This window comes from Engystomops pustulosus, chromosome 1 (genome assembly GCF_040894005.1).
Source record: "Engystomops pustulosus chromosome 1, aEngPut4.maternal, whole genome shotgun sequence".
NCBI classification, from domain to species: domain Eukaryota; kingdom Metazoa; phylum Chordata; class Amphibia; order Anura; family Leptodactylidae; genus Engystomops; species Engystomops pustulosus.
The window spans coordinates 127,750,189-127,777,199 of record NC_092411.1 but is presented as its reverse complement, the minus strand read 5'-3'; the positions used below and the strand labels follow the sequence as shown (position 1 = coordinate 127,777,199).

Genomic DNA, 27,011 nt, shown 5'->3' with positions numbered 1-27,011 from the left:
TTTCAGTGATAAAGTATATTTTCGCTTTTGGTGACAAAAATACAGCAAAGCAAAAAAAAAAAATACAATAGTTTAATAAATAACATAGCTGCTATCATTATTACTATTGTAACATTGCAGATAATGCAAGCAGTAAATCTTTCACAACGCCCCTTGCTATAAAATATCCCTCTTGAAAGGAAGCAATATTGCTTAAATCCCTAATTCCCATGTAACTTACTAAAAATACTCTGTGGCATCAATGAATTGTTGGCGGCAGCATGGCTCAGACCATCAGTTTATCATGACAAAGATAAATCCTGGCATTGCACAACTTGTATAGCCTAGAAGAGAGAGAATTGCATACATTACCACGTGGAATGAGAGCCAAATTATACAAGTGTTGTTTTACTGGTCTTCTGTGGCCTTGAAAGAAAAACATGGTGAAGATTGACTTTTCAACATAAATAATGTATGCAATACTTCCATTTGTATATCCCTCTTGAATTGACTTTTGTCAATTTCCTCAGTACATACATACAGCTCCCTTCGCTTCATGTTTTAATTAGACAACATGAGAGTTACTTGTGTTCAGTACACGGTTTTGAAGAATCACTGGTTACATGCAATGCTTGATATCTAAGTAATAGTTTACATTGGCATCTGAGATCGCTATTACATGATAAAAATTTAGCAAATTTATGAATTGTCAAGAATGTTAAGGTTCATAAATTATCACAAGGTTATAAGTATCATAACTATAACATACCAAGATTTCTGATCTTAAAAATCAGCATCCTAGTGGTTGTGGCTAAGTGGCTGGCTGCCGTATGGGTTATCACATGTACTGTACAACTACAGTTATTAGTTGTGTCTTATAAAAAGCTGTGACTTTACAACTGGAACTTTAAAATAAAGATTTCTTTTAAAAACCAGGATGAACTGCACATGGTATATTGAATGATGAAATAGTGTTCTATCCCACAAACAATGTTGAATCTTCAGATATATGAAGATTATATGAAGATTATGGCGGCTTCAGGTTAAACAGCTATACTTACCTCTGACTTCTTCTCCCCACGACTCTTTCTTCTCCTCTTCCGGCTCGCTTGCATTACTATGACGTGTCGGGGTCATGGCTGTGTGAGATCATAGTGTTGTGCAATGGTCATAACAGGAGAAGACAGAGCCGTGAGGAGAAGAAGACGTAGGTGAGTACAGCATTAATTTTTTCAAGGGGCTCTTATGTGGACATTTCTTTAAAGGGCCATTTCATTTATGGGGGGCACGTGCTATGGACATTTCTTTAAAGGGGGCTTCTGCTGTGGATATTTCATTAAAGGGGGGCTCTGAAGTGGCCATTTCATTAAAGGGGGTTCAACTGTGGACATCTCTGTAAAGGAGGGCTCTGCTGTGGACACTTCGGTATAGGTGGGCTCTACTGTGGACATTTCTGTATAGGTGGGCTCTGCTGTGGACATTTCTGTAAATGGGGTGCTCTGATGTGGATATTTATGTAGAAGGTTATCTGTTGTGGACATTTCATTAAAGGGGGCCAATATGCGCTGTGGTGGTGTAGTTGGGCAGAGGAGATTAGGCCACTGGACAAGAGGTTGGTTTGGACACTAGGGGAGGGGGGGGGGCTCTTGTCGTGTAAACAGCTCAGGGCCCATGCGACAATTAATCCGCCACTGCCCACTTACAAGAAGACTAGTGACATGATGCGGGATGGTAGCAAAACCAGTATTTCTTTTTCAAAAGAAAGAGACTCCTTTAAAATTGTATATTAATTTCCATAATACCAAGTGGAGCATGCATGGCTTTAAAACGGAATCTGTCAGGTGGATTAACACCAGGTTTATTCATTGATCAGTGTTGTGGCATCATTGAGAAAACCAACTTTGAAGTGAGATCAGATGTATAAAGTCATGGAGAAAGAGAGTTTGACACTGAAGTCTAGCCTCAGAACTAGACACTCTCTCTAGCCTCAGAATTCACTCTCTGCTCTGAATGACATCATTCACCAGACCTCTGGAGAGCTATTTAATGATGTCCCTGGATGGCAGGAGAGGCAGGGAGAACTTGACTTCATGATAAACTATCCTTCTCCAAAACTTTATACAACTAATTTACATTTTACTTTAAGGTTTATTTTCTAAATGATGCCAGGTCACTGGGCCACACGTGTCACAAGTGCTGGAAGATGTTAAACTGCTTTACAACATACTGGTAGTAGTTTATACAGGATATTTCTTCTGACAGGTACTGCCTGCAAAGATGGCCTTCAAAGACAAACTTTCCATAAAGATATTAGTTTCCTTGACTAGTATCCATGATCCCATACCTAGACAAACCAGTACCCTACACTGTGCTGTCAAGATGTGACTACATTGAAACATTGCTGTCCCATAGTTGCTTTCCCGAAAAGACAAACTGATTTGGCTATTATCCCACCTGTCACATTTTTCTCTGATCCTGCAAATTATATTTGCATATTTCCTTCCCAGAAAACATGCCCTTTATGTCTCCATACGCCTGCAAAGGTGGCATACCAAGGGACATTCTCCAAAATGAGTTTAGTTGCTTAACTTTTTTCATATTATATTATAAAAGCAGTGTGCTTTTTTCTACTGACTTAGACCCTTCATCTGCCTTCTATATTCTCCTTATCCAACCACAGACTTTTTTGTGAATTCTGTGAGCAAAAGCTCATTGAGGTGTCTAGCTTTATAAAATCTTGCAGAATAGAAGGGGTTCAGTGAGTTATAGCAGCATCTTCTCCTCCCAGTAGCTTAAAGGGTACTGCAAACAGAGATGAGAGGTACTGAAACAAAGACTTCAAGTCACATAGTCCATTAAACACAATCCAAATGTAGCTCCTTTTATGTGGCAGTGTGAATGGAGGTCTATACTCTAACACACCCACTCTTCAATAACAACCTAGTATTATACAAACAATTACGACCATCCTAAGTATATTTGCAAAATATTCATTTATATTCATCAAATGCAGTAAAATATCAATACATTAGTACATCACCAGTCTTTTTTTTCCTGGAAAGTAATTGTCCATTGTGTAACGTTCACACTGCACTCTCGGCTCTACTGAGACCATGAACGTACCAATATAATTACGGTTATTCCCGGCTTTAACCCCATAACAGAAAATAGAACCCAAAGTCGAAAATACCACTTTTTTTCCATTTTGAAAAATCTAAAAAATTTTTTATAAAAAGTCTTCAAAAGGCTGTAGAGTCCTAACAATCATAGCATTGAAAGTGTCCTCAAAAGTTACAAAAAATGACATTACCCACAGCTGCATACACCAAAGTATAAAAAAGTTATTAGCGCCAAAAAATGGCAAAATGAAGACTTTTTTTTGTACAGGAGGTTTTCATTTTTGTAAATGGATCAAAACAATATAAACTTATACAAATTTGGTATATCTGTGATCACATCTACCCAAATAATGAAGTAGACATGTCATTTGAGGCACACAGTGAAAGACGTAAAATCCAAGCCCGCAGGAATATACAGCGCAAATATGTTTTTTTAACATTTTCTCTGCTTTTGGAGTTTTTTTCCCGCTTCCCAGTATATGTCTTGGAATATTAAATACTGTCACTATGAAGTACAATTGTTATGCAGAAAACAAGCCTTCACACAGCTCTTTACATATAAAAATAAAAACGTTATGGATTTTGGAATGTAGGGAGTGAAAAATGAAAACGCAAAAACAAAAATGGGCCTCAGCGGGAAGGGGTAAATCCTTGTTCCTGTGGCAGCGCAATATTATGAAAAAAATAGCCTGTACTCACCTTGAAGCATGATAAACCTTCTTGTCTTACAGCATATTATCTACCATATGTAACACAGTGAGTCCTTACTTACATATAGGCTAAAAATGCACACAATAGTCCAAACATGAAAGTGTAGTCACCCCTGTTAACCCCGAATATTCAGCTCTTAGCTGCAGTGACCCAAGAATGATGTTGTTTGAGGATATGATTTTGGCAGAATTCCCTTTACTTTAAGGTGGAAAACAAAGTGAAAATTCAAATCAATCCTGAAAATGTGCGCTGGAAATATCATGACATTTACAAGTCCGACGAAAACAAACCCAAGGCAGCCAAGCGCTTCTAAAATATGCAGTTTTCTATCATTTATTTAATATAATTAGAATATCCTATGTGCAGTATGGGTCAGATTAGATTTAATGACTGCACCTCTACTGTTTGTCTTTAAGGAGTATCACTTCACTGTTACTGATCTTTCACAATAGCAATGGTTATCTCTTCCGTAAGTTTATAAATAAACACCAACTGGTATACGGAAAATAAAAAGAGGAGACAAAGTATAAATCCTCTCTTCTCGCTTCAAATGTTTCATAAAATAAATCTACCAGGGCAATCATGATGGAAATAAATGATCTAAAAATATTGTGATTAAATGAGTTGTCCAGTAATAAAGAAGCATCTTTATTGGTGTTAAAAATGTTAGTTTCATAACTTAAAACTAGGTGACCTATTGCATCTGGAATCCTCTTTAACTGAAAGTTCTGAGGTTTGTTGTAAGCTACCTTGGTCGATATGGCACTCACCAACACTCTTTCTGTGAAAGTAATATCAAAGACGAGAGCAAGCCATATGGCTCCGTTTATTAGTTTCCGCAACATATCTGATGTAGAGGCAGCAAAGACTTCACTAATAAATTGAACCAGACCAAAGAGGGAAGGATGCTGCCACCTGAGACTTTTTGACAAAACATAGCTTATCAAAATCTTAGAAGCTGCGGGTAAAGTAGATCATAGCTTTAAAGCGTAACTGACAAAAAATCGTTTTAGCACAGCTGGAGAGAGCCTTTGACAACAATTCCAACAAAACCTATAACATGCTGAAGGCTTCTTCTTAGCCATAGATATAGGGCTAATAGATATATGAGGCTATCTGTAAAATCTGCTCAGCTTTGCCTGAAGTAGGCAGAACTTCCCGGTTGTGACATCAGCTCAGGACAATGAAACCAGAGCATTCAGGGCATTCACATGAATCAAGACAGCATGTTTGTAACTGGACAACCTAAAGAATATGACGAGCCACATGCTTATGACATCACCCAAGGTCCTGTTTTCTTGCACTCCTCTACTACAGTCCCACCCAACAAACCTCTTCTTATCCTTTCATTTAGCTGTTCTATACAGTTTCATAGTGACCAGAAAACATGCTTAATGGAGAGTAGCATGTGAACAAGGTAGAACCTCTGCTAGCTGCTATAAGAGAAAGGCTTCTTGTGAGCTGAAATGTTGCACATGGAATAAAGACACCCCGTTATTTTGGACACTATTCTGGAGTGCTGCCTGTTCTTGAAAGTATGCTATAAGAAACCTGCTATAAGAAACCTGCACATATTTGATGCAGATTTACATGGGGATTTTCCGCATTCGTGTGCAGATACTTATGTCATTCAACACTCCACTTTATGACTGCATAAAGGCGTCATTATTGAGGGCTTTATTATTTGCTCTTTAAAACTGACATTTTTTTTTTTTTGGTAGCCTTACATTTACACAGTTCATCATCATTGCTGTATTTTTGTTCAAATTGATTGCCATAAGCATTAATGCAATGTTGCTAGAAGAAAACCTACTGCAAACCAGAGCTGCTGCAAAAGATTATGTGGGAGAACCCATGCTGCAATAACTGCAGTATTTCCACCTAAATAACCAGCCCAAGGGGTAGTCCTTCTGCTGTGGATTAAAGACAATCCTACCACAACTCTACAGTTCAACTCTGTAAGGGATTAAAAATGAGTAACTCTGTTAACACCTTTTTGGTGTACATCCTAAGTGGACACAGTGCTGGAGCAGCCCTCCAGAGAACCAGAGTATTTTCTGATAGGAAAAGTCTCTAACTCAACAGTGGACACCAGATGTCCACCAGAAATCATCCCAATTTGGAGTATAATGAGGTTAAATGGAGGTGGGCCCCAAGATTAAGGAACCCTATTCCAACACTGCATGGGCATACTCTTAATATATGACAATTGCTTTGTGTATTTTTCTATGTGACTTCAATGGTTTAAATCTTTAGGATGTACACTACTTTAAGAAGTTGTCCGAGAGAGTAAAAAAACCCATTGGTGGCTGGCAGGGGGCTAGTTAAAAAATAAATATTTACTTATCTCTGCAGTCCCTTCCATTGTCCTGTGCTGCCCTTTCTTTGGTCTGTGCCCTGTCTAAACTAACATGATGCACATAAGCCCAGTTGGGTGCAGCTTCCGGTTGGAGGAAGCTGAAAGCAGCAGGCTTTCGTGCCCCTGTTTGTGTACATGGGGAAAGGACCAGAGAGATGGCAGCGCAGGATGCTGGGGGGGACTACAGACATAAGTAAATGTTTATTTTTTTAACCAGCCACCAGAGGGATTTTTATGCACCCGGACAACCCCTTTAATTGTAAAATGAAAGTAAAATTTTCTTTTTACACTAGTTCAACTTTTCCTTTTGTCCAAAAACTATACTCAACCCCCAGCCTTTAATATTTAGAAAAGATTTACACAATGGGGGGGATTTATCAATGTGTCCCAGGTTCCATTAGTTTTGGGGAGGAAAACCCTAGTCATTTTCTGCGCCATTTTCTGGTGCAGGACAAGACTGTCGGTTTTCCAGGTTAGACCTATTTTAAAGCGGTCTAAACTCTGCGTCACAATTTTTGGCGCACATTATAATAGGCCACGCCTCTCAGTGGGACAAGTTGAAAAATGGCTAAAAACAGGTTTAAAAAGCCATGATAAATGTGGTGTAAGGCTTTTCACACACCGGAATTGTGGCCTAAAGGAAAAACGCCAATAAGGACAGAGACAATGTGGGAAATCCTTATGGCCCAATGAACCACAGCAAAAGTCCAGTCAGCAGATATATCAATATCCCAAACAAAATAATAACAAGAGAAAAGATTGTGGTTCTAATTAATACAAAAAACTATATTTATGCACATTAAAAGTTCATGTTTAAAATTCATCAAAAGAGTTCAGGGTTAGTTGCACACAAACGGACAATCTAGGCAGCGTTTCCAAATTAAATTATGACAATTTCACTGCAACCATATAAAAGAACCTATCACATGTGCTCAGATATACAGTATAAGTGATTGAGTGACAAAGAAACTGTATATCTAGTAAACATGTATATGCCTGCATATACCTGCAACACGCCTTTCAACCACACAGGTCTTTGTCAAAGGGTTAGATTGGCCCTTTGTGTGCTACTTTACCCTGAACTATTTTGATGAATTTTAAACATGTATTTAAATGTACAAAAATAAAGTTTTTTTGTATTAATTAGAAGAACCACAATTTTTTATCTCGTTATTATTTTGTTTGGGATATTAAATCCATGCAGAAATACTTTTAAAAAGGGGTTTACATGCACAACATGTAAGAACACATACACTGCAAGTACAATAGACATGTAACTAACTAGATGGCTGCACTAACTAGATGACTTCATTGATACAAGCCTGAAAGAGGACCATGCCCACAAGGGATTGGAATCCAGGAAGAAAGAGGTTGACTGAGTATCTTGCAATTCATAAGGTCAGTGGTTTATAACTGCTGTCAGTCTCACTACCGGGGTAGTTGGAAAGTATTGATGTTGATAGGTCCAGGAGGGAAATCACCTATTTGTTTTTCAAGGTCTCACACCAGGTATTGATGCTTTTGTCTACGTTTCAGTTTACGGACCGTTCATAGCCCTTGCACAAATGACTTTTGTTGACTAATTAGATGATAACTTTAAATTGACACTATGAGACAAATTAGACTGCGTCCTGCTACTGTGTATGATAATTATGGCCCCACGAGAGGTAGAGCCTCAGACAAACTGTCATGTCAATTGACTAATATATGCTTTATTGAATTGTTTTTAGAAGTCAATTCTTGTCATTTTATGTGTTTAGTTGTAGCTTGGGAGAATGAAATATCCTTTTGCTCATACAAATGTGGTTTGTTTCACTTGTTATTTTAGGTTAGCTGCAAAATTGTTACATCTTAATTACTGACTGGGAAAGAGTACCTAGATTTTTTTAATGTTAAAGGAATACTTCAGGCAAAGTTATTATATATATATATATATATATATATATATATATATATATATATATATGTTATATACTGTAGGGAATTTATTAAGAATACCATTCTTAAAAACCAGGTCAGAGAGGCCAAAAAATTGGTGGGAAGGAGGATATGTGCTTTTTTAATGGATCTCTCCCATTTGAGTCGGCCTAATACAAAGTTAAGGTTGGTAGTCTACAACACATCCTAGTCTTGTACTAAACATAACACAGTACACAGTAAAGTACCCTTTAATCCAGTGTATATTTCCAGTGGTTTATTATGAAAACAGCCCATCTTTTCATTTTATTGATTGCCCAATACTAGAGATAGACCATGTGAATATGTGATATGTGATTGGTGGGGGACCAACACGTAGCCCCCAAGGAAATTTTGCGTTGGGTACTAGATAAATTAACAAGTGCTACTTTTTAGCAGACCTTTAGAAGTTCAGGGGGTTGGGTCCAGGTTTGGCTCAAATTCCCCCCACAGGTAATGCCCGTGATCAGTGCTGGGACGGCTTGTGGGTGTTAGCTCCTTTATTACAGCTGGAAGAATCGAGAGGGCATTATCTGTCAAGCAATAGCATTCTAGCGGTGCAGGCGCCACCATTTTGGAGAGGATCAGCACTCCCTGATGATGTCATTGGGAGCCACGATCCTACCCAAAATGACTAGATGCATAGATTACAATTTCACTTCCACCATTACCAGCATTAAAGAGTTAACACCTGTGATCAGTGCCAGCAATGATTGCTGGACTTACCAGCAGATCTAAAATTTCAATAGGTCTTCTCTTAACTAACAAGAGCCAAAGAGATGATTCAATAAACCTTTTGTTGGATTTATCTCTTTTTATAAAAAAAAAACTAACCAAATGAATCTCTATGGAACTAGAATGCAAAGAATAAATTGGAGTTTCCCATTTTTGTATCTTTACAGTTTAAAACAGATGTAAACGGCAAAGTAACACATACTCTGATTTCTATTTATGTAAAACAGCACTTTATACTGGCTGTTATGGACTCAAAACTGAACACATTAACTTTAATGGTTTGCTTCATTTCAGAGTGTACTAATATATCCAGTATACCAGAGTTTAAAACTTGCAACATGAGCAAATGATATTACTTCCAGTTCTTTTTGTACAGAGTGACAATGGAAGATTTACCAGAAGTATCAGAACTGTTATAGGTACCCATGGCAACCAATCAGAGCTCAGCTTTCATATTCCCACAGCTATTTATAAAATTAAAGCTGAGTTCATATTGGTTTCCAAGGGCAACTAGAACAGGTGTACCTCAGACACTTCTAATAAATCTCCCCTGCCACAAGTTGCATTATAAACACAAAGGGTGAGATTTAAAACTCTTCTAGTTGCCCATTGAAACCAATCAGACATCAGTTCTCATTTTATAAACTGCTGTGGGAAAGTGAAATCTGAACTCTGATTGGTTGCCATGGGCAACTAGAACAGTTCATCTCTCAGACACTTATGCTAAATCTACAAAAAAGTATTTAAAGTATATTCTTTAGTGCAGAATTTTAATGCAATATGTACAGTAATCCAGAAAATACAAGAAATCACAGTGCTACACTGAAGATTGGAATGCACTGAACCATTACACCAAAAACTGCCATTCAAATGCAAATTGCCCAGTCTTTAGAAGTGATATTAGCAATAAGTTAATCATGATTCAACAGTATATTATAGGTCTTTTGTCACTTTAATTAATTAATTAATTTATTAACTGTAGTTAAGAATGTCATAAAAGGGACACTATCAGCTCCCTGGTCACATATAAATGATACATATGGCCTTGTAGGTAAAGTGTCCTGTAATATAAGCCTGCCTTTTTTTGAGAAAACATATGGCATGACTGCAGGATAATATAAAATTTTACTTATTTGGGAATAAGTACTTTGAGGTACTATTCATGGGTCTGTGATGCACTTCCTCTGCCAACATCTCTCACTCAGCCTGTATCGACAATGCCATGTTCCTCGATGAACCTAGACATAACCATGTGGCAAATCTGCATACAAATGAAATGAAGATTTCTCTGTATTTAGGATCGGAAAGTAGGAGTTCTCCTTATGAAAAGTTTACCAATTAAGGCCGTCGTAAAGTCATGTGGAGACTTAAAGCAATTGATGTTCCACTAGGGGATTCTGGGAAATATGAAAATATGTTCTCCTTCAAAAACATATTTGCATATTTCCCAGAATCCCCTAGTGGAGCATCAATGGCTATAAGTCTCCACTTGCTTATAAGGTAGCCTTAATTGTGAAACTCTCCATAAGGAGAAGGCTTACTTCCTGACCCTAGTCAACAGCTTCTCACACAGCCAAACCAGTTCCCTAGACTGTGCTGAAGAGACTGAAGCAGGTTGAAACAGTGCTGTCTACAGATGGGAATCTAAAATCTGTTCCTCCTGTAATAGATATACTGGTTTGGCTTAATCCCTCTATATTTAGGGCATAGATTTTCTAAAGAAATGCATGTTTATAGTGTTTTGTGTATACATGTGACTGAAGAGCTGATATAGACCCTTTAAGCTTAAAACTTTATCAAAGTAAGTACAAGACCCTGATATGATCTTAGTAAAGATTCTGTAAAGCTACCAATAACAGAATTGTGAAGTGACAGGAAGTTATGATTTCTGCTACCGAAGGGTCACATGACCTGCTGCACCTGGTTGAATTGCAGAAACTTTACCAAGTAGTATATGGGTGACCGTATTAGGATACTATACTTATTCTGGTAATGTTTTGTGATAGTGGCCAAGACCTTTAACATCCATTTATAGACCTCAAGAGGTTTTATCCAATGAAGCATACATATGTCTTTGTGCTTGATGCATCCATAAACATGTATAGATTTGTTTCACTGTTTTATTTTTAGGGGAATTGTGTATTTAGTTTTGTAATGTACAAAAGAGGCAAAACAATAAAAATAAGGGTAAAAACAGTAATATGTTTCAATAAGATTCAAAGAGCATATATTATGAATCTGACATGTCTGTCTGTCTATCTATCTATCTCTCTATCTGTCTTGCTGTCTCATTGCTGTATCTGTCTCATTCTGTATTATCTAATTTTTCTCTAAGAGCAAGAACCAAAAATGATGCTGTCTAAATTCAAAGCAAAGCATACCTGAGTGTGTTTTCTACGTACTTTGCTCTAAAAATGCATACTTTGCAATTTGTTATGGTAAAATATATTGCAAATATTATTTGGGTTGGAATTTAATTACACAGTTCACAAGACAGAAGGAATTTACATGTGTATGAAACAGCTGATGCATACAATATTGCTGTACCCAGAATAGCCATCATCTACATAATTGGTATGTGATACATAGACGTAAACAAGAGGATTTTCATTAATAAGATCACATTGATAAGATACACAGTGTTTAAAGCTGTTGATCCTTAGACCAGATATAAAGGGGCATTTCCATTAAAACCATTGTCTGACTTTTGGCAGGTGATATATCAGAACATCTATGGATGCCCAGGGTAACCTCTTTATGACACATAGTATGACTCTAACCCAATAGCTGCTTCAACTAATAAGCCAGTACATGATCCATGAACTTGCTCTATGTAACCACTGAACATAGCAATGTATAACAAGTTGTGAGCCAATGTAAAGTTGCAGTATAACACAAGTTTTACCCTGACCATACAGGAGGTAAATCCATAATTCACTTCTGCGCATACTGTAAATACATCTTTCAAATTGATGGTATAACCATTTATATACATGTGTGTAATATTTATATATATATATATATATATATATATATATATATAATTTTTTTTGTGTGTGTGTTTAAGTGCCAGCAACAAATGAACCTTCCATTTTGCAAGTCACAGACAGACAACTTTTATACATTTCAAAGAAATGCCCTACATTTCCTAGGGGAGTTTCTATGACTTGACTGAGTTGTCTTAATCTCTTCTCTATACACAAAAAGAAAAATATATGAAATGTAGCCCACAGTGAGACTAAATGCCCGAACTACAAAGCATATGGTGCTTGCTGCTTTGGTACGGTGCTGATAACATTAAAGTATTAATATACAGTAAATTAAAGCAGCCTTTTTTGTGAACATTAGGTCATATGAAATCATATGATATAAAAAATATTGCTTTTCCAATGTTATTTCTCATTTATTTAAGGAACAGATTAATACAGTGAGTTAAAAATACAGAAGAGTAACTGAGCAGCCCCAGGCTGTGTATAGGTACCCAGCTTGTTTAACAGCTTGACATATCATAATACAAAGCCACAAAGCGTTTATTGTTAAAGAGTACCTATCTTTACAAAACAAAAAATTGTAATTACTCCTTAGGCAGACAAAAAATAGGCAGCACTTCCAATGCTTCAAGGGGAAGTTAATTTATTTATTCCCCTCTTGTGTATCACATCTTTAGATCCTTTCTAAAGCTCTTGAGAAAGGCTATATAGAAGAATCTGAAACATTGCACTCTGGTTAAATTAAGTGCTCCTTCTACTGGTTAAATAAAGTGCCCCTTATATTTGTCACATAAAGCATTGGAACTACTGCCGATTGTTTGCCGTTTTATATTTATAGGCGCTTCTATAATGAAGACTTGCCAAAATACAGGAGCATTACATACAAAATGTAATACTTTCTTGTTGCTTCTATTGAAAAGTGTTGGTAGCAGCCAGGTGCTGCTTATAAAATGTCCTGATTATCAGTAAGTTTGACCTCCTTTATAAATGCAGTTTTGTATTCAGACGTATGTTAAAACATACCGAAAAGACTTCAGAAATGATCAGTTTTTGCTGCACATCAATAAATAGATTACAACACAATATCTAACCATTTGAAGTTTATTATTCAACAGTGAGAAACTTTATTGACAAGTTTAATACAGTTAAAACAGTTGACAATCTTCTCAGGAGCATGCGTTCCCCCAAATTAACCCCAAGATCAGACTCCAGAATTCAAATGTGCTACATCTCAGACTCTCGCATTAGAGATGAGCAGACCTGAAGTTAATGTTCAGTGTTCGACATTCGGGTCGGCTGCCTAACCCAAAACATAACCCGGGCATGTTGTGTGATATACACCCAAGCAGTCATTCTGGCAGATTTATGCCCTTTTCAACTAGGCATGTTTTTGTGATTGGTCAGGGTGTCTATCCAGCATGTAAAATGTTTTGAAAGCATGAAACATTAAATGATAATATAAAAAAAGTCTATATTGAGAAATTAAAGCGGTTGTCCATTTTCAGCAAATAATTTATATGGTTTGTGTAAGGAAAAGTTATACAAATTTCCAATATTCTTACTGCATCAATTTCTCACAGTTTTCTACATCTCTGCTTGCTGTGCTGCTATAGAAAGCTTCTCTGTTTACTTCCAGTGGATAGAATCTGTCCATGGTGATGTGAAGGATATGCAGGTGCACGAGCCTTTATTATCACACAACTTTAATAACTCTCTGTATTTTACTGGCTTGTGCACCTGCCTGTCCATCACAACACCAGGGACAGATTTCTACCAGTATGAACAATAAAAAACCTAAGTATAGGTGGTACCCTACTTAAGGACACCCGACTTACAGACAACCCATAATTAAAGACGGATCCCTCTTCCCACTGTGACCTCTAATGAAGCTCTCTGAATGCTTTAGTATAGTCCCAGACTGCAATGATCAGTTGTAAGGTGTCTGTAATGAAGCTTTATTGATAATTTCCAGGGCCAAAAATATTTTTTGTCTGGATCTACAATTATAAAATATACGGTTTTGACTTACATACAAATTCAACTTAAGAACAAACCTATGGACCCTATCTTGTACGTAACCCGGGGACTGCCTGTATGAGTAATCCAGACAATCTTGTTTTATAACTAAACAGTAAATTGTTTATTATAGACATAATTAATTTGTCAACACTCTTGAGCTCTGGATTGTGTTGAGGATCAGTTCTCTACTAACACTATTTCCTACTTCAAAGGACAGTTTATTTCCTGTATCCATTTTCCCTCTTACCCAGAATTCTTTTCCTCTATTTCATTGAACTCCTTGAAGAAACCAATTCATGTTCTGAAAGACTCTTAAAACGGTTTGTTTGGCACATTTTTCTAGAGATCCTATGTGAATTTCAAGAGTCCACTGAGAGTGAAGAGAATCCAAAGCTATATAGTACTTTGCGGCCCTTGCTTTGTTTTAAGTCTCGAAAGTTTTTGAAAAAAAGTAGAAACAAGCAAGAATATATGAGTTTACTGCATATTGCATGAGTGACATAGCTGTTCTAATCTTTACCTTATTGGGTGAAATATTTTAGATTTATATAGTTCAGTACAGAAAAAATATAACAATCAAGTTGTTTAGGGCTTTCCAGCTGTTCGTACAAATGAGATGGGAAAGTGTCAAGTTTACAGCTACATTAACATGGCTCGACCACCTCTAGCAGTGACCAGTCTGATCAGGAAGAAAAATCAATGAATGCAATTCAACTGACTGATCCTTATCTTTCTGTCTGTATTAATGATTGATCAGGGAGATTAAGGAGGTTTAGGTATGCAACAGATGGTTACGCAGTCCCACAAAAATGGGTGGATTACACATTAATAATGTGTTGGGGAAGCTGTATGGAGAGCACTCCTAGTTGTAGGAAACACAAAGTTATATGTAAAGTCTTCCATAAGTTTGTTAGCAAGTAAAGATGAGCAATATTGCTATACTTAAATCTAATAGTCTGCTTACCAGAGGGAAATCATATTTGTGCATGCTGGTAAAAGCAAGCGGCAAGAAATGAAGGAAAAACAAGGACAAATGAAGTAATCTTATGGCTTATTAACGAAAATGTACATGCCCCAAAAGACCATTACAAATTACACCAGCTGTTGTTTTGTTATAATCCATAGGCTATAATGGTAAAAAGTGGTCGATGTGGAAGTTAACACTTCTATTTGCATTAATCTTGTAATGGAACGAAAATATTTTCTAGAAATTTTTGGTATCAATAGTATAAGGCATTGAGAACACATTAGTATTAATTTTTCCCTTTCTGCCTTTCAAGAGCCATAATATTACAATTTGAATGAATTTTTTAAAAACTACTGATCGCGATTCCAATAGCGCTGCCTTATTTTGATTGACTGGCCAATGCAGTAAGTAAGTTCCTTGTTGTTGAGTACCACCTCTACTCATATATGCCTTCAGCAATTATAAAGATAATGGGGGGAGGGTGCTGGTTATATGTACTTTAGGTCTTATGACCCTGCAGCTCTCTTGAAGAGTATGGTAAATTGGTTCTGCTCACCACTGGACAATGGATCACCATAAAGGGGTTAGGAATCCTCATGTAATATGCAATATAACATGCAATATATTAGGTTCTTGATCAAGGTGACTTGCTATCTTATGGTGCTACAATACTTGGGTCCTCTCACTTCATTTTATTGACAACCCTGACTTCTCCCTGGTAGGGGAAGCAGATAATTTCATTATCTGGAAGAGGCAAGAAAATCCCTGGCCCACGCTTTGTTAAAGCATTTACACCCATATAAAACATTATGAGCTCCTGCCCACAATGCCCACAAAGCTTGTATCCTTTCTGATGGTGACATGGCTGCCTTTTTCAGGAATAAATCCCCAGTGTAGATCCTGTTGTCAGTTGAGTTGACATTAGGATCCATAAATGGTTTGTATAAATAATGCAATGCTATGTTATGTAAAAAGGGCGGATCAGAATGCTAAACCTAGACAATGTATTTGTCAAGTTTAATTTAAAAAAAGGTAAGTCACAAAGAGGTAAGTTATTCATCTGTGAGGACTGTACATACAGTGAGACCTTTGAAGACTTTCTCTTCTAGTGCATTTTAAATATCAGAAGCGACTTAAATAACCCATTGTATTGTTTTTAATCAGTCAAACTACCTAAGCGATTGGTCAACTCTATCAACACCACTACAATAAAGTTGCAGAGATCAGCAGCAGAACCACAAATCCAATATATATTGTAGAGGTGCCTTAATAATAATTTTCATGAAGCACAAAGGTTTCAGTCCTTCAAAGCCAATCTGCAAAAGAAAGGATTGGGCAGTTCAAAAGTTACTTGACCTTTTTGAACTTAGTGGCTTGGTGAATGATTAGCCCATTTAGAAGCTAAATTGAATTGAGCATATTGATTCAGTGCCATGGTCCAAAAAAAAAAACCCAGAGACATGATGAAAAGACACAAAATCCATATATGTCTTCTGCCATTAGGGCATCATGCCCTTTTTAATGAGGAGGATTGGGATTTAGAAAACCGTCCCTCTGTAAATTGTCCCTCTAAACTAAGATTGACACATGTGTTTGTGGGTAAAATATCTGCAGCATATGTCATATAAATGGGAAAAAGATCTTAAGTACAACGAAGTATATGACGCACTGAAGGATTGAGACTAGAATGTTCAAAGTCTATAAGATTGAAAGGTTTCATTTTAGAGAACCTCTTCACAATTCTAATGTTCTTACTTCATCTTTGTCACAAATAAAAAAGAAAGGCTGCATCTCTATTGTCACAATAACATGGCTGTACGGCAGCATACATACATTCTCTCTGTATTAGAGAGGCAGTGGTTAAGCCTTTCTTATCATGGATATTATAGAGGTATCCACATATTTGTATGATTAAACAATTTTAAAGGGATATTCCAAACTGATCACACTTAAAGGACACCTGTCATCAGGTCTGTGTCACTTGTCCTTTCACTACTACCTGTTGGAGCAGCTCACAAGGATCCCATCCCAGCCTTTATCTAGTTATTTCATACATTATTCATTGTAAAATCATCTATTTTTTATCATGTAAATGAGGCTGGTCACATGGTCAGAGGCAGTGATGTCACCCCTGTTACCCCTCCCCTCTCCTCCCCCTGCTCATGTCTGTGTGTAATGTATAGTAAAGCATTGCTAGTGTGTGTGCTGCATCTGGTGACATGCTGCATCCTCCTAATATACAGGTGAGAGACACAGACATCAGCTACACATGAATCTGACATGTTCTGCTGTAACATGGCTGCCTGGAGCTGCTGTATCTCTCCTAAACACACACACACATGCACACACAGGCTGCAGGGGGCGTGGCCACCAGCACCAGGAAGCACATCATTATACAGCCTCACATCATTATACAGGCTGTCAGTCATGCACTGGGGGTGTGGCTGTGCCTCCCACTCATGAATAAGGTGGACAGCTTGAATATGCTATTGCTTCATTGGACATTTCACAGGTCATTTGCATACAGCTTTAGGACCTCATTGCTTAGGTTTACAGGCATGTAGAGGGACAATGAAGAGGTAGGGGCAATGCTCTCTAATGGCAGTTTATGAAAATATATTTAGTTTAGAGGGGTTATTTGGGTTCTCTTTAACAGTGCAGTGAAGAGATGGACCCACATGATATATTCCAAGTGTCTACACTAAACACATATTTTTCCGTGATTATTTTTAAATTGTTCATGTCAATATTCATATTTGAAAGATGGCCAGATATTTCAATTCTGACATTAACCCTTCTATAAAAGGGTCATTTCATTTTCATCAAAGCAGGAGTACAATGAAAGATAACACCTCTATTATAGGATCCACCATTTACAATGGGTGATGGTCACAGCTTATCTACTCCCTTCCCCCGCTCCACCGCTTGGAAAGGTCACATCATGTCTAGAAAAATCACCTAGACATCAATGAACATCTTTACATTATTGTGCACATTGTCAATGTGGTTGCTGTAAAATGTTTCTCTCAACAGATAAGGTAAAAGGAATAGCCACATGAATATGTCCAGAAAATGCTATACCTTTTAATAACCTCATCGCTATGCTAAGCATGCTCGTCTCAACATTTTGACTGTGTACTGTATGGTATCGTTATCTGTGAACAGGCAGTCCCCAGGTTAAGTACAAGATACGTTCCATAGGATTGTTCTTAAGTTGAATTTGTATGTAAATCAAAACTGTATATTTTATAATTAGAGGTTCAGAGAAAAATGTTTTGCCACATTAGTTTTAAAAATGTTTGCTGTAATTGGACCAATAAAGTAATTTATCAATAAAGCTTCATTACAGACACTTTACAGCTGATTATTGCAGCCTGGGACTATAGTAAAGTATCCAGAGAGATTCACCAAAAATCACAATGGGCAGAGGTGTCCGTCTTTAACTAGGGGTCGTCTGTAAGTCGGTGCCCTTATGTAGGGGACCTCTTGTACATTGTATTCTGTTTTCTTGTATTAAAGAAATACAGTAATCCATCTTACTGTACAGTAAACCAGATCATGCTTTATGTTTGAATAGTATTTCAACTTACAACAACAATGACTGTTTATACACCAAATTAAATTATTATGCTTATGGAATCGATATTTGTGAATGTGCATTGTTAATTCTGGCTTTCTATATTTGTTATAAATAATATGTATGAAAAGTATATTTAAAAGTATATTTAAAACAGAATATACAGTATATATGTGCACAGTATGTGCAATATTCTGGGGATCTGTGGGTGTTAATAAGTTATACACATTTGTAGTCCCATATAATTTGGCTAGGGGAGGCTTTTTTCCACTATTACACAAGTCTTGTAGAAGTGAAAAGAACAGTGCTCCAGCATGACTATCACTACTTCATTCACGTGGAGAACCTGGGCACCTTATTCCTAGTTGGTTGCAATCAGTCAGTCACCAATCATGTGACTAAGGGATAAGCATTATTAGTACCAATACCCTTCTACGCTATACTGTATAGATCAGAGTTCACATATTGACCCATATCTAACAGTATCTAATTAAACACTGCTTCCCTGTGCTTATATACATTGTGTTTTACTTATATTATACTTTGCTAACCCCTGGACAAAAATGTTCTTGTATAGATGTGCAGGTGTCTGTTGTGTCAGTTCAATAGAATAATCTGCATGATAATATATAGGGTAAAGAAAAGACGTATACATGTCATGTAGACATCCTCATTAAGGTATAGAAGTAAATCCGGTCTACAATCAATTAGTTTGCCACATCAGTTCTTTCGCTATGCACATGTTGTAGAACATACTGTTTTAAAACAACCCCCGGCATTGTACCACAGTGTACAGATGCACAAATGTCTTCATTTTTCTAAATCTCCTCCTTTCCTGCTGTGACATGTGTAGTCACCGTCTGTCCCATTTGTTGTCACTTACTTGCAAAAAAGCAAAGTTGCCCCTAAACCATGCTGCCAGCTCTTTCCAGGGAAGCAGAGGGCCCAAGGATAAATGTGTGCCAACTGGCACCTATTCAGCTAGCAGTGCACAGCTGTATCCACTTACTGGCATATCAAGACCATCTTAAGATTATATTATGAGTGCACTTTTAATTTGACTTTAAGTTTGTAGTAAAAAAAAGGAATCATTTTGACATATGCATACTGTAAATATATATGCATGTGAACAATGCAAAACAAATGGTACTCACTACCAATCGCATGCATTTCAGTTGAAATATACATGCCCCTCCTTTTATGATTTACTTTTAATTTCTATCTCATTCTGTTTCAATTTTAACATGAGAAAGCATCAAAAAATGGCATGTAGTGCAGAAATGAACTGAAGAAAGAAAAAAACTACAGAAGAAATCAATTAAATTATTAAAGTACTCCCACTTACAGGAGCGTACTATAAAAATTTTGCAAATATCCTAACTCCTTACATGCTTAAAATATATTCCCTAGCTGCACAAAATGGGAATTTTCCCAAAGAATTTTTAGAAGCTAAAATGATAACCCTTCCTAAACCAGGGAAATCACCTGACCGTCCTGTCAACTTCTGTCTAATTTCCTTGCTGAATGAGGACATAAAAATATATGCCAAGCCAAAATAAAATTGACTTCCCTTCAGCGACCCAAAAGTATGGCTGGAACAGCACTCCCAGATCTCCATATTTACTACCTGGCAGGTCAACTTAGGTATGTTAGGTACTGGCTTCTTCCTGACCCGCTGCCAAACTCGGAACATCATCTGGCACATTTTCTGAAGGTAGACTGCCTTTGGCCTGTTCTAGAGACTCCCCACCTATTTTCGGGCCAAATGTTACCAATACAAAGACTAGCCAGGTCAATCTGGCAACAAGCTAAATCCATGTCAAACTTTACAGCGATAGTGGCAGAAACTCCATTATGGAATAATCCGAGTATGACTGAATTATATAAACTCCCAGACCTACGATTATGGTCGGGTTTTGGAATTACTGAATTGGGTGACCTATATGATAACTCTATTTTATACTCATTTGAACAATTGAAAACCTCTAAAGATATCCCACAAACACAATTTTTTAGATATTTACAACTCCGACACGCCCTGGGAGTGCAGTTCCCTGACTCTCCCCTTCTTATATCAAGCTATCCACTTATTGGGATTCTTAGATCACAAGGTCCCAGGGGACTAGTGTCCATATTGTATTCCCACCTTATTACTGACAAAGTGTCGGCAAACCCATCTCCTGCTCTAGAAAAATGGAAAGTGCTTATACCCAATTTGATGGAGGAGACATATGCGGAAGCCTTAGAGTCAGCTAGGTTAGTGTCCCCAGCAGCTAATAACAAATTAATACAGGTTTTTTTTCTTCACCAATGTTATCTGACCCCCGCTAGACTATATAGAATGGGTAGGAAACAGAATCCGGGTTGTTTACGATGTTCTGCGGGTTATGCAGACTTCTGGCATATGGTGTGGATGTGTCCGACTATTCAGATATATTGGCAAGAGGTGACCTCATTACTAACTAATGTACTTAACGCTCCTGTACAACCCACACCAGAGCTCTGTTTACTGGGAGTGGTAGATGAAGAAGTATGGCAACATCATAAGTGCATATTCCTTAGAGAGGTATTATTTTTGGCTAGGAAGGTCATAGCTTTAAAATGGATGGCAACACTACCACCAACTTTATCATCATGGAGGAAATTGGTGAACTCGGTCCTCCTTTTTCATGACCTAATATATAGAGGGAGAGGTTGCCCGGATAAGTTTAATAAGGTATGGGGGCAATGGTGTGACTCTTCGGCTACGCTTTACTCTGTAAATTCATACACGTCACAATTAAGAGCACTACAGGCTAACTAATTCTGAAGATGCTTAAGACAAGATAGATGACGTAGTAAAATTCTGGGAGAAAGTCTTTCCTTGGTAACATTAAACTGACACCCCATATGTAAGGGAAATTATGGAAGTGGTCTAGCGGCAGCACTGTAGAGTTTTGTTTAAATGTTTTTGGTTTTAATGCTAATCTTTTTGATGTGATATTTTGTGTACACATGACATATGAAGACATAACAATATGTATTGTAGTACATCTTTTTTTATTGTGATTGTTGTACACTTTCAATAAAACGAGTTTAAAAAAAAAAATATGCCAAACTGATATCCAATAGGCTTAAACTAATATTAAAAATACGGATAGCACCAGACCAAACGGGGTTCATCCCCTCGAGACAAGCTCCTGACAACACCAGAAGGACTATAAGCTTAACACAACATTGTTGTGTTAAATAACATTCCAGCTGGATTGAAATGGCAACAGCTTGGACATATCATATAGGACAGGATGGAAGTATATTGGAAATCACAGTGCATTTCTCTACCACATGTTGGGAGAAGATTTTGATGCTTGGAGAAGATGGTAGGTGTGTTTAGTAATAAGTGTGAAATTCGCAGTAAAATATCTGTAGTATATGTGCAGATTTTCCAATAAATGCATACATCATAAAACACTCTCATGGTTGATTGGTCATTTTCATAAACACCAGAAGTCAATTATTGTCCACATTGCTGAGAAACATATTCAGCATGAGGACAATGACCATGCTTGATGGACCAAAATAAAAAGAAATGTGGAGAAATTGCCTTTGAAACACCCATAGGAATGCTCAACAAAGTCTACTCCAGTTAGTTACTGAATGGAAAAGGAGTATACAGGTGGATTCTGGTAGATAAGGAATGGCAAAGGAATATATCCGGTGGATTCCGGTGAGGGGGATGTGGTTTTAACCATTTTCAACCAATAAATATCCATAACAGGAACCGTAAACAGTTTGAAAAGTACAACTGTCAAGAACTGTTACATCAGCAGTGTTAACCATTCAAATTAATGTATTAGAAGGGTATAAATGAAAGCCGTGTTCTATAGGCCACATTGTGTATGACTAGATTTTATATCTGAGGATTAATGACTTGCTACATCTCATAACATTAGTATAAAGGTAACTAAAACATCCATGTAAGACATTTTCAGAAAACACAATTGGACCGTAACTTGCATCCCCCCACATGTTGTTTGCTGCTTAAGCTGCATGTTCTTGCTGAGAAAATCTCTTGTTATTTCTGAACAAGATAACCTTTGATTGCTCCCAATTCGATATTGTTTCAAACAGATTTGATGTTTTCCTGCCTTTCCCATGTACTTATGCAATGCTGAACATTTGACTTGGTCTTGTTGATGCTGTGAAAATTTCTGGTTTTTGCATTATTGTAGGACATTCCTTCTGATATTCAGTATTGTGGAAGCATTCACTGGGGAAAAGCTACTTTTAGAAATTCAATACAAAACAAATCAGTTTTTTGAAACAAGGTTGTAATGTATGGGCTGGTCTGTATTCTGATTCACAATCCCCCTGGCTATTTGATCCAGTTATGACATTGATAAATTGCTGGCACTCCTAAAGGCCACAGTAGTATAGTTATAATGATGCCTAGACCTTGTACCTGTTGGGTCATTATGGTAGAACTTACAGAGCTATCATTTATCACACTGTTAGATTTAATTACTGTAAAAATGTATATTAAACATTTTAATAAATAGTCTAGACATTTCCGTAGTCTTGTATTTGTTTTAGTAAGGGCCATTTTACAACATTTGGCAGTTGTTTACATGAGAAATTCTGAGCCATTCTGAGTGGTTTTCCCACACAGAACATGTCTTTCCAAATCTTTCCATTTTACCTTGTTCCTGTGTAGTCTTCACACCTGGCTTAGGCTCACAGTAATTAGTGGAAAAAATGGACAAAATAACTATAGTGGCCATAAAAGGAGCAAAAGAATATCTGGAATATCAGAAGATTAAGAAGACCAAAATGAGTTTCCTTTGATGATTATAAAATATGCTAGAAAGACTTTGCTCAAATTGTCAACTATGGGGTTGTCAATTTGAGCCTCCATGGGTTCTTGTGGGGGCAAGAGTAGAAAGGACTAGTTAAATCTTCTAATATAAAGAAGGGCAATGCTAGCCATTTAGATCTGGGTTGCAAACCGTGTTGCTGTAGACAGTACAGTCTTTTTTAAATTTTTTCTTTTTTGCACGAATTCTTGACAAGCCTTCATGGCAAGGGAATTTAATAAAGAGTAAGTAAACTGTGGAATATCACCCTTTTGGACCATTTATTTTTTTTATCTGGGAAAACCCCTTCATATAATGAAAAAAGTCATCATATTTCAACTACAGACCAAAATATTTAGCATCCAAAAGAGAACAAAGAGAGCAAAAGTCTACCTGTGCTGAAAGATTACACTAGATATGAGGAGTAGATTTTGTGAAATAATCTTAGGGAAGAAATGTCTTCATTGCCAATACCAAGAGAACAGAGAACAGTTTTTATTTTTCAATATCAGTAATAAAACCGCACTTTGATTGGATGCTGTAAGCTACAAAGGAGGTCCTTCTTTTCAGTTTCATACATTAGCTGATGAGTCAGATGTATTTATAAGAAAAGCCTTCCCTACCCACTACCAGTAGTAATTTACTAGCTGCTTGACCATTAAACGAGGAGTAAGGGGAACAGCTGCACCCCTACCTATTTAGCACCACTGCCTATTAGCTGTTTGAAGGGGAAAAGATGCCTTGGAGTTTATTTCCTGATCTTTTAAGACTATGGAAATGCTCCTAAAGAGAAATGCACTTCGCCGACATTGTTGTTTTTCCCATGATTTATGTTTCCATCTATCAATCTTTAATCCATTTAACATCTTTCTATAGTTTACAAGACTCAAAGCTCAATGGGTAATTATAATGAACGGAATGTTCTATTGATGCTATGAATATTCTAAATGCAAAAACACACAAAATACGTTAAAAATATAATGCACTTTTTTGCTATAAGCTCTTATTATTTATACAGAAATGAGAACTATGTAAATGACTGTATGTTCTTGTGTTTGACACTTTTTTTTCTATCACAGTCATGTTTGTTTGCATAATCTGTGGCTAAAAATAACATACCCCACAGGTAAGCAGCAATATTTAACGTTCTTTTTTTAACATGTCATTGAAAGCATGGAGTTTCCACTTATGTATGAATGCTTTTCAGCTGCATGATGGCTACAGAGCAGCATAGGTGTCTACTTTATGCTATTACAACTAAAATATGTAGAATAGAACATTGGAGGTTTAGTTATATGTTTTGTTTGGGAATCACAGTCTTTTTTATTTTATCTTTAAAACCATATAATTCAAAGAGAGTGTACTTTTTATCATGCTGCTGTGTGTTATTGTAATACCATTAAATCATTAAACTAATTAAACTATTAAACATAATTGTATATGGGGGTGGGTTACTAAAACCTACTCTCTCTTCAGTCAGGATCTGTTTGTGTGCAGTGTTGTTTCATGCTATGGATTTGCCTTCAGAAAATCCACTGGAAAATTTTCAACGTCACACACAAGTTCATACAGAGAGAAATACACAAATAACAGTATACCGTATATACTCGAGTATAAGCCGAGCCAAGTATAAGCTGAGGCCCCTAATTTTAACACTAAAACCTGGGAAAACCTATTAACTCGAGTATAAGCCCTGGGTGGGAAATGCATTGCATTGGTTAGTCACAGCCTCCCCAGTATATAGCCAGCACCTGTCCCCCAGTATATAGCCTGCCAGCCCATATCCCCCAGTATATAGCCAGCCCCCTGCCCCAATATATATCAAAACCCACCTTTCCGGCTTCCCCCCCCTGCTGGCTATATACTGGGGCAGGGGGGGGAGCCGGAAAGGTGGGTTTTGATATATATATTTTTTTTATATAAGCCAAGTTTGGGTTTTCATTACATTTTTTTGTGCTGAAAAACTAGGCTTATACTCCAGTATATATGGTAATTTACTTACTTCTACACTAGGCTGACCACCAGCTATTCAAAAGAGAAACACAAAACCAAGCATATACTTGTAGGACAGCCAGTGTCCAAAATAGTCATGCATTTACACAAAACCCTGGTGTACCACCAAATCCCCTAAATCTGCCTCTTTCAAAGAGAGAGCCCATTCCCTCCAAATCACCTCAAACTTGCATACACATTTACCGTCCACAACCTCAGAACTATCTAATGATTGATCTGGGAGAAGGCATAGCTACATAGCTATGGGTGTATCAGAAGGTTACATGAAAATACCCAGCCCAGTAACAATAAGCAGTAGCACCTCATGCTAATACCTCTCCAAATTCCTACATCCCCAAACCATATGTAAGAGAGTCCAGTCAAAGTTAAATTATATGTAACAGGGATGTAGGTTTGTACTCCCTATTAATAATAATAAGTTGGTACAACCACTGACCCTCACTAGAAGACAGGCGCGAGATCCACTCAAGGACATTCTTCCAGTCATTATTGTGTCTTTCCCTTTTTCCTCGATGAAATCAAGAACCGTTCAAGGTACACTCCCAGCAGCAATACATTTGAAATCAGACCCACGGTTTCCTATCTACCTGCTTTAAAGTCAAGAAGCAGAGGCGAGACAATCTAAACTTGCTGAATCTAAATTTTACTCAGTGCATGCATAACATGCTGCATCATGGCAGATAAAATTGTAGCTGATAAATGGTTTTAAGAACACCATTGGCAGGTGAGTAAGCCATCACTGGACAGAGTCAGTTCTTCAAATACAGGCAGTCCCCAGGTTACGTACAACATAGGTTCCTTAGGTTTGTTCTTAAGTTGAATTTGTATGTAAGTCAGAACTGTATATTTTAGAATTGTAATCCCAGACAGAATTTTTTTGGTCTCTGTGACAAACTTAAAAATGTTGGGTTGTCAACAGAAACAGGATTAATAATAAAGCTTAGTTGCGGACACCTCTGATTATAGCTCAGATATTGTTTTTCATTAAAGCCTAGGGGTTTGTAACTAGGGGTCGTCGAGTGTTCTTAAGTAGGGGACCGCTTGTATGTACCAGACCATGTACATGAGAAGCAAAGTGGACAATTGGGCTTCCATGGTAAGCTTAACCTAAAGTGCCAATAGGAGACGGAAAATCCTGGCCAGTTATGAACTATCCTACCTTCAGCCTACTAGCAATTCTCTTTGAGCTCATCCCTTAAAAGGCAGCAGCTCTGAAAAAGAGCAAAGGACCAAGGGAGCTAAAGACATCTAAAACTCTTTCCCCTCTACTATTAGTCATATAGAATATAGATTTCTTTTACCAAATAAGGGCCCTGAATATTATTTTACTAAACTACCTCTGAGGTGTTTGCATATTTTATATTATTTCATATTTTATATTTTTTATTATTTCAAGAGACACTGAAGGGGCAATTTGATTCCCCTGGATTTTCCTATTATGCAAGGCCTTATTGCGGAGGTTGTATTTGTCCAGCTGCAAACACTGGAAATCTGGCAAGTATGGCTCAAAAAAGTAATTTGTTGGAGCAGTTGTCTAAAACTCTCCTGGGCCAGGTTCATATGGAATGGATAAGCAAGCTGGTATTGGGGGCGGTCCATTCCACCTCCCTATTTGTGCTATGTCAGGTTTTGTGTTGTTCAGCACCTTTGACCCAGATGGTGGGTGCAGCCTAATCTGGCTGCATAAAGATTCTGAGCAGAGCTGAAAGAAGGGGCTCTCTGAAAGCAGGTCTGGCAGAGCGCATACAGTCCTG

General features: G+C 37.3%; 1 protein-coding gene across 13 annotated transcripts in view; it reads right to left on the bottom strand.

The window, feature by feature from the left end:
* Positions 1 to 27,011, bottom strand: part of LINGO2 (leucine rich repeat and Ig domain containing 2) — an 840,065-nt gene that overhangs the window by 80,449 nt on the left and 732,605 nt on the right. For 9 of the 13 annotated variants that reach the window (XM_072153017.1, XM_072153038.1, XM_072153057.1 and 6 more), the window contains one exon: positions 221 to 323. The exons of the other annotated variants lie outside the window; for them this stretch is intronic. The gene's annotated coding sequence lies outside the window, so the exon portion shown is untranslated. The remainder of the gene's footprint in view (positions 1 to 220; positions 324 to 27,011) is intronic. 13 annotated transcript variants of the gene reach the window in all.